Raw genomic sequence first — 13,062 nt, 5'->3', positions numbered from 1 at the left:
AGATGGTTCAGTGGACTTGGCAGAGAAAGGAGTCAGCCAAACTACACAGGACACAGATTCCCTCTGTCTCGGTGTTTTGTCAGGCACAGCTTATGCAGGGTGGCATGGCCGTCAGCCTGGAGTGCTGCATTCCCAGCTTTAGTGACCCTAAGTACAAGTCTTCAAGAACAAGAGCATTTGTCCCAACTGTTACCTGAGTCCCATGCAGGGCTGGCTTTCTACCTGGGTAGGACATGGGACACCTCCTCCAGGGTGGTATCCATAAACCAACAGGTGAAGAACCCCCACGGGAAGTGGGCAGGTAAAGACCCTGGTGTGTGGCTATCTTGCAGAGCCCTACAACTCAGGCAGAGGCCCTTGGCTCCACCCTAGCAAACCCAAGGAAGGCGAACATAGCTGATGCAGCCCTTGCATAATCTAGAGGGGTAAACTCTAAGACACTTTGGTCAGCAACCTCTAAGCCGCAAGTGCGCTCACGGTGCTCCTAGAGACAGGCACAAAGAAGGGCTTACAATGGAGGCTGAGAAGTGTGGCAGCAAACCCTGACAGGGTGACATCGTTGTAAACCTTTGGTTTAAATTGCCCTTTTGACCTCAGTGATTGACAGGAAAAGACCCTCCATTCCAAATCACAGAAAAGGGCAGCGCTGGACCTCAACTCCTCGAATGTGCCTATGTGGGAGGCATCTGTTGGCCATCCTCAGGCCAATGTGATGCGCAGATGCCCAAAATATGCCAAGGCTTTCAGCTTTCGCTAGGGAGGCAGCCAGGGCGTCAGAAAGAGAACAGAGCCCTGCACACACATCCCTCCATATTATAGAGAGCAAAACACTGGATGTTTGGAGTCTGTGAACACTCAAAACCATGGACAATAAAGGATGGGGCCAGGAACAGGACCTCAGCCTCCAACGCAGCCCTCGGCAGCTCGGCAGCCTCAACAGGGAGCCAGAGCCACAGACGGCAGCCGGGGCCACCCTTCCCTCTTTAAGGCTACAGCCCCAGGGCTGACAGTTACAACTACAGCTGCCCTTGTGGAAAGCCACCCTTGGGTCCTCTAGACAGCACCAAAGTGGTCCATTGGGACTACTATGGTCCTAAGATCACACAGGACTGGCCCGCTCTTTGCCACATACAATATCACCTTCTATTTAAGGCTCCTGACCAGAGTCTTCTGCAAACTAAGCTGTGGCAGGTTGGAGCCAGAGAGGGTTGGAACACAACTGCCTCCTCTATGCCTCAAAGCACACTTGCCATCTGCAAATGTAAGGAGAACTGCTCTTCACATGGGTGGGGTGGGTGACAGATGTATATCCCCAAGTCCCAGGGCAAGGTGGCCAGAAGGATAAGTCAAGAAGGCTGGACTTAGGGGCCAGGGCTGGGCAGAGTGGCTGGCTCTGAAAGGGCCCTGTGCAGCCCATTTGACCCCCCTTGAGAGTGTGTCCGGGAGCTGAGCTGAGGCTAACACAATTATTCTTGGCAGGAACACCAGAAGATAAAATCAAGGCGTTTTAATTGCACTGCTGTTTCCTGGTAACCTGGCTCACTCTGGCGTACAAATGTAGTTCAGACCCTAAGAAGGGGAGAGGCAGCTACTGTGGGCATGGAAAACCTGCTTAGAACTGGAAACCATTCCATCACCTACTCAAACCTTAATAATGAGCTCTCCCTTGCACTCCAGCCCATCCGCCCTTCCGGCCCTGGTGAGCAAGGCCTAAGGTACAATTAATTATCTTCTCCTTGTTTTGGCGGGACAGAGGAGGCCAGGCACCTGGCTGCCCAGGAGAGGGCAACATAAAGGATAATCAGCAAGCCTGACAGCTCCCTCATCTTTTGGGGGCCTTTCCCGGAAAAGGTTTGTGCAGTGTCTCAGTATAGAGGCGCTTCTGCTGCTGTTCTGAACGCCACCAGCGCACCTAGGAGTGCCTCCTCTTCACTCCTCCATAAGCAGGTGTAAAATTCAGCCCCGGCTGTCTCTGCTCATCAGTGTGCAGTGTATGCAGGGCTGGGGACACGGGCTGGGAGTTGCACTCGCCTGTGCTGTGTGTGCATGTGTGGAGGCCAGAAGTTAATGCGGGATGTCTTGCCCTATCACACTTGGTGATAAAAATCCTATTTTTTGAGGCAGGCTCTCTCACTGAGCAGTGATCCCAGGTATTTGCCTGTCTGCACACACATACACACAGAGACACAGAGACACAGACACACACACATTCATGCACACATACACACACACAGGCTTGCACACAACACTCATACACAGACACAGACACACTCATGCACACACACAACATACACACACAGACACAGACACACAGACATACACATACACACTCATGCACACATACACACACATACACACAACATACACACAGAGACACAGACACGAAGACACACACATACACACACAGACACACTCATGCACACACACACACACATACACACACAGACACAGACACACACACACTCATGCACACACACACACTCATGCATACATACACACACATAAACACACCATACACATAGAGAAACAGACACACAGACACATACACACACACACTCATGCACACACACACTCATGCATACACACGCACACATACACACAACACACACATAGAGACACAGACACACATACACACACACACACTCATGCACATACACATACAACATACACACAGAGACACAGACACACATACACACACACTCATGCACACACACACATGCACACACATACACACAACATATACACAGAGACACAGACACACACACCAGCCAGCGCTGGAGTTACAGGCACACACTACCATGCCTGGGTTGTACCTGGGTGATGGAGATTCAAATTCAGATTCTGTCTGGCCTCACTAATACTTTTTCTTAATACATTTTTCGTGTGTGAGTGTGTGTGAGTGTGTGTGTGTGTGTGTGTGTGTGTGTGTGTGTAGGTGAGAGAATAACTTTTCAGAGTTGGCTCTCTCCTTCTACCAACTAGGTTCTTGGGATTGAGCTCAGGCTGTCGGCTTGGTGGCAGGACCCTGTACCCACTGAGCCATCTTGCTTCTAATGTGAGAATGGTCTACTATGGTCAGAATTGGCTCTGGCTAGCAATGGCTTCCCGTGTAGTCAAACTTGAAAATGCCCAGTGCTGGGCTGGAGAGTTCAGGATACGTGCTACTCTTACAGAGGACCCTGGTCCCAGCACCCACATGGCAGTTCACAACCACCCATAACTCAGTTCTAGGGGATCTTCTAGCCTCCGTGGACATCAGATACACGTGGTGCACAGCACTGCGCTTTTGGCTCACAGACACGCATGCAGGCAAAACACTCACACACATAAAATAAATGTAAAACTAGAAGTGTTTAGTTTTAGGCTGGGACACGCTCAGTGGGTACGGTGCTGTCTAGGACCTAAAGACTCTGAGTTCTGTCCCCAGCACAGCACAGACTGTGCACTGTGGGATGTGCATGTAATCCCAGCACTTGGAAGGTGGAGGCAGGAGGATTACAAGTTTGAGGCCAGCCTGGGGTACACGGTGAGAGTCTGTCAAAAAGCAAGCAAGCAAGCAAACAACAACAACAACAACAACAACAACAACAACACACACACACACACACACACACACACACACACACACACACACACACACAAAACCCCAAAGACAAACAAACAAAAACCCCACATGGTCCAGCAGGTTCATTGCAAATTCTAATTGTTACAGAGCCACATACACTTTTGAACATGTGACTCTGAGGAAATGTTCGGGATAAAATCATCTAGAGATTACAGCTGAAACGTCTAAGGCTCCTTACCCGATCACAGAAGAAAAGCCGACTTGCCCTTGCCCCTTTAAGTCAGTCTCAGAGAGGACGGCACAGATCTCTACAAAATGCAGTGCTCACGAACGCTGCTACATTCTGCACTGAATTGAGCTGGGAGGTAAACATGAGTTCTGTGCTTAGTTAGTTGGAACCAGGTTTTTACAAACGGGATTTTCAGAATTTTAAAGTGGTGGGGTTTTTTTAAAAAAAAAAAAAAACTCTCAGGCTGGAGAGATGGTTCAGTAGGAAAGGTACTTATCTGTAAGCCCGACCACCTGAGTTCAATTCCCCGAATCCACATGGTGGAAGGACGGTGCCACCTTCTAAAAGTTGTTCCTCTGGCCTCCATAGGAGCACTGCAGCATGCATGTGCACACACACACACACACACACACACAGACACACAAACACACACACACACACACACACACAAATGGTAAGCATTAAAACCTCACTGACATATATGCCTTCAGCCTATTGGAAGGGTGGGGAACGGACTCCAAGCAAACCCCAGGAGACTTGTCTTCTTCAGTACCGGGGATGAATGCTGATGTTGGATCCAACTGAGCACACTGGGCTCCACTTGCTCAGAGTCTAGGACCAAAGGAGGGCAGCCACAGCAGCCTGGCCCCTCAGAGACCTGGCAGGTTCAGGGTGGGAGTGCTGGAACATGTAGTTCTCATCAAGAACAGCTCTGAGAGGACGGGGTCACATCCAGGACAGAGGAGATGGCCTAAGGGCCTCCCGTGGGCCAAACTGGGATGATTTGAGCATCAGGATAATTAAGAGGAATCAACAGTTACAGTTATAGACTATTAAAGAGCAGCCATGACTCCGTTCTAGTAATAACTGGTTAAATATAACTCACAGAATAAATACAATGTAATTAGAGGCTGAGAATGAGCTGGAGCACGGGCACTGGGAGGAGGAGGAGGCAGGGTTCCAGCCTACGGGAAGAGCCGGCTGGCAGAAGAGGGGATCTGGAGTAAGACCAGTCCCTCAGGAGCCTTCCCCTAGGGCTTACTCATGTGGCCACAGGCCCCCAGTTATGAACCCTGGGCCCTCAGTGAGGGGGTGAGACAGCTGCAAAGCCCAGCTTATTAGAGCAGGGAGCTCCCACAGGGCACATGGCACAGCCCCTCCCTCCCACGTGGCTACACTGGCATCACTGAGGAGAGGGAGTCTAGACAGTCAGAGGAGCAGGGACACACACGCCTGATCTAATCGTGAGCAAACGTCAGGAAACAAACCCCAAGTGGTGACAGGGAGCCAGCACACACTCCAAACCTCTATGATACAAGAGACGAGGACTGAGTGACAGTTCAAGGTCAAGTGAAAGGGGTGGAGAATGCAACCTAAGATCCCTAGCCAGAAAGGGGTTGGGTGGGCACAGAGATCCCGGTGGGATAAACTACAATGAGGGAAAGATGCACCAGGTGAGGGGCTACACATCTGTAATTGCAGCACATGGGAGGGGGAGAGGAAGGTCAGGCATCCACGTGAAGCCTGGGTCATGTGAGACCCCGTCTCAAATAAAAAAGAAAACCAGAACTCTGCAAAGGCTTATTGGGAAGATCTAAGGTTGTGTGCCAACGCCCGATTTCCTGAGCCTGCCTACCGGAGCGGGTACCGGGGCTACTTCCCACTCCCTCAGCACCCACTGAGATGTCCAAAGGTAAAGAGGTTCTGCAGCTGGGAAGACGGCGCAGCCTAAGCACGAGGCCCTGCATCCATGTGAAAAGCCGAGCATTATTCACGAACCTGACCCAGGGCTGTAGGGGAAGGGGCAGCAGGGTGGGAACTGGACAGAACAAGGAGAGGTGACACCTTGGTCAGCTCTCAGCTGGACTCCCCTTTACGGATTCGTCCTTCTCTGAAGGGCCATGCCACCCTCTGCCTGGCTCTGCTGTCCCTTCCCCTCAGAGGGGAGACACCCACACTGCTCCTACTTGCCATTAGCAGCTGCAAAGTGTGTTCTGAACAAGGGCAGGCTTAAGCCATCTGGAATCCTCCCAGCCGTCCTCCAGCATTTACTGGGAAGCTCCTAATTAAAGTTTTCTCTTCTCACGTGCTGCCTGGTAATTCCAGCTTTATTTTCTCTTTCACAGTGGGAAACTAATTATCCGGGGTGCCTTTCCACAGGCTTTTCAATTAAAAATGGGGGGGGGCTTCAGTAGAATTAAATGGAAGGCGGATGGGCAGTCATCCTCGGCCTTCACTCAGAGAAAGCCAGTTCTCTGTCCTGGAGGACAGGCTCTCCACCAGAGCACAGTGGCTCAGCCAGCCCAGCAGCCCAGGGCCTGGGGCCGACAGTCCAGCCACCACTGTCTAACAACTGCAGCAGCAGCAAGGTACAGAAAGGAAACACCAGTCACATGACTTACTCAGCAAGTCTGCTGCTTACGTGGGGACAAAGGCCATGGGGGCTTGGTGTGTGTGTGGAAGATGCATCAATCAACCAATAAGAGCAGCGGTCCCTACCTACCCCTGGGAATGACCAAAAACAAGAGGAAGTGGAACACGTCACCCTGGAGTGCTGCTACTTGTGGGAAGCCTAGCTTCTCTTCTCAGACCAGAGAAAGGCAGACGTTAGTACTCTCTGGCTTCATCCTTCTGCACTGACAAGACCAGAAGTGGTAATGCATGGGAGGACTACAAGTTTGAGGTCAATCTGAGCTACACTGTAAGACCTACCTCAAAACAAGCAAAACAAGACAAAACCCCAGGACTTGATTGGAACTAGGGAGACAGCTCTGTAGATAAAGTGCTTGCTTTGCAAGTCCAAGAGCCTGAGTTCGAGCCCAGAACCCACTTAAAACACCAGGAGTGGGGGCCTACATTTGTAACCCTAGCACTGGAAAAGCAGAGACAAAAACTACATGGACAGGAGGCAGGGCTCATCCGGAAACTCCATCCTACCCATGTTCCCCCCACTCTGAGAAGACATCTATTTCTAAGGCGTCTCGTTCACAGGCACAGATCGAAGGGCTAGAGGCCTGGAGTGGGATGGCATGTCCTCTGGGAATGAGTCCTGGGCAGAAGTTCAGGGCTGCTGAGCAGTGGGGGGTGGAGTGGGGTGGGGGCGGCCAAAGGGTCTTCAGAGCTGGAGAGACATCTCCCAACCCTAGCTGAGCTGCTGACCAGCAAGGCAAGTTGCTTGGCATAGCAGAAGCCTAGAATCTCATCACAGCCTACTTCTTCCAGCTTCTAGGGCTATCCAAGATGCACGCACGCACACACACACACACACACACACACACACACACACACACACACACACACACACACATGCATGGTAGGGGTTCCAGGGATGAGGAGTGCTCGTACACACATTGAGCTCAGTTCTCACACGTCCAAGCCAGTGGTATCAGGAAGACGTCATCTGGGCTAATCTGCCTGCTGCCATTGTGCAGTGGGTGGGGACCCATTTGAAAGTCACAGGAACACGGAACAAAAAAAGGCACCCAAACCTGCCTGTGTCCTACCCTGGGGTGGGATCAACCTGAAACTTATCACAAGAAATCAGCTGTGGATCCTGGAGCAGTCCCAGCTGTATGCCCGGGGAGCTGGCTCCACTGAGAACTAACATGTCTCAAGGGAAAAGGCACAATAAAATGGTAGCTAAGCCCAGGTCCTCCTCCCCTGTAGCCTGGGCCTCCCTTCTGACTTTCCACATGCGATCTGCCTTCCCCATGCGGCCTCAGCATCTTGGTAACACGGTGGTGACATGTGCTAGGACAATCCCAGCCCAGAGCCTGTATGTAGCCACTTCAGGGAGCACGCACTCAAAGCCTGCACTGGTTACTTGTCTTCCAGGCTCCGGCAGCTCCTCCCAGCATGAACAAGAACAGAAGTTATGATTGTGGTCCCTAGGGGTCTGTCAGGCTACCCGAGGGAAGTGACAGCAAAGGAGGGCCATGGATGTGTACGGACAGGGTGTTCAGGCTTTAGAAACCCAGCGTTCCTCACTAACTGGGATAGCACCCTTCAGACACGGAGAGAGGAACAGAGGCTGCCTCCCTCCCATGCCCAAGCAGTGGCTAAAACTAGCTAAATCCACAATCACCAGTCTGAGACTCGGTGTCGTGGAAATGCTCTTCCAAGAGGAAGTACCTTGGTTCAAACATTGCAGCCTCTAACAAGGCAGGGCACCCCCACCAGTGCGAAGGGCAGCACACACACACACACACACACACACACACACACACACACACACACACAGACAAACTCCTTAAAGGCACAGAACCCAGGTGGGCTGGAACTCCAGGTTGATTTCCTTAAGCAAGCTGGATACAGTGGAGGTGGGGTGTGTCGGTAGAGCCCAGACGCCCTCTGCCAATGTGAATGCATGCACACACATGCACACACATGCAGTGCACAAACACAGGCAGACACACATGGGTACACAGAGACATCTGTTTAGCATGCACACAGAGGCACAAACCTATACACACGCACTCAGGCACACACACACAAAAACATACATACAGACATGCATGATGGAGTGTTATTCTCACACACAAGATGGTTAAAGAGCCTAGCCAACCTCAGTGTTGTCAAGGCAACGGCACATTCTGCACTCTGCTGCTGTAGCAACGTGAACTCACACAACCCCGGTTTTGGGAACAGTATAGGGAGTGTGAGATCCTCCCACAACAGCTCCTGCCAGCCCTATCCTGACAGTCACACCCTTCGAGATTCCTCCTCCCCACCCCAACCTCCACGTGGGCTGGTCACCTGGAGTTTCCAACAGAAGGTAACCAGAGGGACAGAGCCTCCTTTCTAGGGTTTCTGGTTAGTCCCTTAACCCTTTCTGCTCTCATTTTGCACTTCCTTTTAGAAAGGCTAAAGGTGCCAAGGAGGAGGCAATCCAGCCAAGACCAGCAGGACCTACGGCCTTAGCCTAATGCCCTCGAGGATCAGGACCCTTTGATGGCCACTGAGTAAACGGGAAGCCGATACCCCAGAAGTCTGCAGTGGACTCAATACGCTGTAGTGTTAGCTTACTTCCTGGCTTATCTAGCAGACATAAAGGGTGACTGGAAAAAACATCTCTGAGAGAAACCTGTATGCCCATGCAGCACAACATACACAATAAGAAGCTGAACACAGCCAATCGTCACCAGAATCTACTGCTTAAAGGAAGAGAATGGCCGATGACAATGAAACACCTAGGGCTGCATACAACGGCAAGACTGCGATTTAAAAAGCAGCCAAGAAGGTTTAAAAAAACAAACAAAAAGCTTAACAGACTTCCACCCATGGAGGTTCGCATACAGGAGAGGCCTCGTAGTGCTGCTTACACCACTGCTGCAGACAACATATGGATGGCCCTGGTCTACTGACAGCTCTGTCCCTGGCCGGGCTGGGGTCACTAACAGAACCAGGCATGTATTCCTGGTATTGTGAAGTGAGGGCAGGGGATGCTGGTCTGCCTGTGTCGTCTCTGCTCCAGCACTGACTGGCTGCTGTGTTCACATGGGTGCTGAGGCTCCCATTGTCCATCACGGTCCCTGCCCCCACAGGGAGTGACGACCGCAGTAGTTTTGCGGAAGAGGCAGCATTTGAGGACAGAAATCGAGGAAGCTAGAGGAGAGGAGGAGGGAAAGGAGAGACCATGCTCTGCAGAGCCTTGAGGAGTGTGGGCCCGCATGCTTTTCCTCGGCTCCCCTGGTGTCACTCTGCTGCCACCGCTAAGGGGATACTGTCACTGCAGCAGCACAGAACCGAAGCCTCCTGCAAAGCTCCCGGCAGCTTAGCCCCCAACAAACATCTGGGCTTCCTGGCCCCCTCCTGGCTCCCCAATTTTTTTGTCTTAAAGTTCTATTTCCTTGTCTCTGTTTTTGAGGAAGAGTTAGTGTCGAGTTTTTGAGTCATGGGCTCTATTGTGGTTGTTCCTTTCTCTTTTTTCTTCTGAAGCTCATGCTAACTTCAAACTCACTAAGTACCCAAGGATGACCATGAACTTCTGATCCTCCTGCCTCTACCTCCTCAGTGCTGGGATAAGAGGCACCCACACCCAAGCCTAGTTTATGCAGTGCTGGGGAAGGTCCTCAGGGCTTCATGCATGCGAGGCGAGGGCACTCGATCCCAGCCCTGGTTCTACTAAATAAAACAATAAAGAAGTTCCACATCTAACACAGCTGTTAGTTCTGTGGCCACGGCTGTTTGTCTTGAGGAAGGACAAAAAACACTACATATTAGATTCCTGACAAAATATGCACATAAAGGAAAACTCAATTGATATGCATGAAACGCTGCCAGCCTTTGTCCTGCATTTCAGATCTACGCTCCCTTTCAGACATGCTGGCGACGAGCACTGGAGGGAGCCCAGACTGAAGTAGCCGCATAAGGACCCAAGGGGCAGCGGGGACGCACAGTACCTCATGCGGCCAATACAAGACCTCAGTAGGCAGAGGCCTGGCACAGCAAGACGCAGCAGGACAAAGCTGGCCTTGGGCCAGGAGGGATGCACACCCCACGTGGCACCCACGTATCTAGCCTAGCTGACTTGGGCCCTCCTCTCCAAGAGGTGGATGAGATATCTTTCCATAGAAAAGGACTCAGAGGGCAGGGGATATGGCTCAGTTGGGCCAAGTATTTGCAGTGCAGGCAGAAGGACCTGAGTTCAATCCCTAGCACCCATATTTAAAAAAAAAAAAGACTGGACATGATCGTGCACACTTGTAATCATAGCACTGGGAAGGTGGAAACAGGGAAATCCACCAAGAGACCCTGTCCAAAAAATACAAGCTAGAGCGCTGGAGAGATGGCTCAGAGGTTAGGACCCTTACTTATTGGCTCTGAGTTCAATTCCCAGCAACCACATAGTGGCTCACGACCATCTGTAATGGGATCGATGCCCTCTTCTGGTGTGTCTGTAGACAGTTACAGTGTACTCACATACATAAAATTAAATTAAATTTAAAAAAAAACTAAAAAAAAAAAAAAAAAAGAAGTAGAACACACCTGAGGAGTAACACCTCACCGCACAGACACACATATGCACAGACACCCATGTTCGAACAGTACAGTCGGCATGAAATCATGATGATCATGTGCACTGATTACTTGGGATGGCAAAACCCAAGCCTAACTTCTGGTATAGAAGGACAGGAAGGGCCACACCAGACAACATGGAGCTTTGCTTCCTGGTGGATTTCTGTCAGGTACGATAAAAGAAAAGCTGCAACTAGTAAAGACACACACACACACGCACACGCACACGCACGCACACACGCACACACACACACATACACACACACGCACGCACACGTACACACATACATACCAGCACTTTCACAATACAAACACATATACCCCCCCACACACATGCACAGGTGTGCACATACACACAACACATGAACACAAGCACAAACATACACACAAGACACAGACCCTACACATAACCACATACATACACACACAAACAGGCATAATCCAGCCCATGGACCACAGCTCTCAGCTCTCAGTGCCATGCCACTCCCCAACAAAATATATTTTGGAGCCTCCCAAATGGGCTGCTGGTAAGGTGCTTGCCACACAAGCCTAACACCCTGAGTTCGATCTCTAGGACCCATGTGAAGTTGAAGGATACAACTGATTCAACAAAGTTGTCCTCCGGTCATGTGTGCTATGGCATGCTATAGCCATATGACATGTACACATGCACAGGAGTGCACATACATGTATACACATGAACAATACTAAATTTTAAAGACTGAAGAGCTGGTCTGGGAGCATTCGAACCAAGATGGCTGCCTTCACAGACCATCCTTCGGTCGCACTTCTGGTTCCAAGCTCACAGTGTGGACAGGTGCAGGCTGAACGTTAGAGCTGGTCAAGCTTGACTTCCTCAGACTCTTTCACCTAGGACCTAATTTAATTTAATTTAATAATAGCAAATGCATACTTACTGTTCAGCACAGGAGTGGGGGCAGGGCAGAGGAGCCTGCCTCTCCTGGTCAGGAGTGCCGTGGTTCAGCATTTTAGCCTCGACCCCTCTCCACCTTATTGTTTTCAGACAGGGTTCCTCCCTAGACCTGGAGCTCACCAATCAGCATAACTAGCCAGCGAGCTCCAGGAATTCTCCTGTCGAGACCCCCAGCCCTAGGGTTCCAGGCATATACCTACCATACCTGGCTTTTTATGTGGTGCCAGGAACCAAACCCGTCCTTGTGTTTACACAGCTAGTACCGCCCAGAACGAGCCATCTCCCGACCTGAAGCTTTTTCTTTAAAATCTGGGTAGTTACTTGACAAATGTTGCCCCTTTCCTAGTATCCTGATTGCCTTGAGGGAAGGGATGTCAGTCACAGAGCCAGCTGGAATGCCCACATTACAGCCGTTTTCTGCTGAGGAGCCACCACCAGCACCGTCGTTGCAAGCAGCCTGGGTGAGCTTTCAGTGAGCCCTCAATGCCCTGGCAGCCTTTCCTACCCAGGCAGAACCAAGAGTCTGCCAGGCAGCTCAGTGAAAGCCTGGGACTGGTGTGGAAAGAGGCTCCTATCTGCATAAAAGTTGGTGCTGACTGCCCTTCTCTGACTATAAAAAGCAGGCTTCTCTTCATCTTCAGGAGAATGGGGTCGGGTGGTGACACAAAGAAAGGACAATGGCAGTGATGTCAAGAGGCTAAAGCTTCCGGAGAGTAGTCATTCAGAGACCAAGGGAGCAGAAGTGAAGACCGTGAAGGTTAGACAGAGCTGGGCATGAGACACCTCCATGAGCCCTGGTGGTTGAAAGAGTCCCAGAGAGCTGCCAAGCCTTAAGTCCCAATATCTAAGACCCAAGGGCTTTGTCTCCTCTGTCACTGCAGGGCTAACGGTCCTGACACCAAAGCCACTATCGGAGTTGTAACCACAGACGGTGCCACCCATGACACTGGCTGCTGCCACCACCACCCAACCTTCCAGGGGAGCAGCCAGAAACACAAGGAGGAACAGCCATTCCGGTACCTGAGCAGAATGGTTAAAGTTAACTCAAAACCCCCACGCAAAAAGGAATCTCTGGCTTCTAGGAATTTTGGAACAAGCCTCCATATCTGCCCACCCAGCTCCTGGTCTTGGACATCTGATGGGCACTGCCCGCACTGAAGGACCCACCATTCCCACTCTGCCCACTTCCCAACAGCACATGCTGTGTATTCTGCATTCCATGCACACCACCTCACAGGACTTGCCTGACCTAAGTTGGGCCCCTGATGACTTTACTTCTGAGATGGGGCATGGGAATACAGAGGCTCATTCTAAATA

General features: G+C 51.1%; 1 protein-coding gene across 1 annotated transcript in view; it reads right to left on the bottom strand.

The window, feature by feature from the left end:
* C16H7orf50 (chromosome 16 C7orf50 homolog) overlaps positions 1-13,062 on the bottom strand; it is a 101,750-nt gene that overhangs the window by 71,109 nt on the left and 17,579 nt on the right. The gene's annotated exons all lie outside the window — the stretch shown is intronic.

This window comes from Rattus rattus, chromosome 16, assembly GCF_011064425.1.
Source record: "Rattus rattus isolate New Zealand chromosome 16, Rrattus_CSIRO_v1, whole genome shotgun sequence".
Lineage (NCBI taxonomy): Eukaryota > Metazoa > Chordata > Mammalia > Rodentia > Muridae > Rattus > Rattus rattus.
This window is presented reverse-complemented; position numbering and strand designations above follow the sequence as displayed.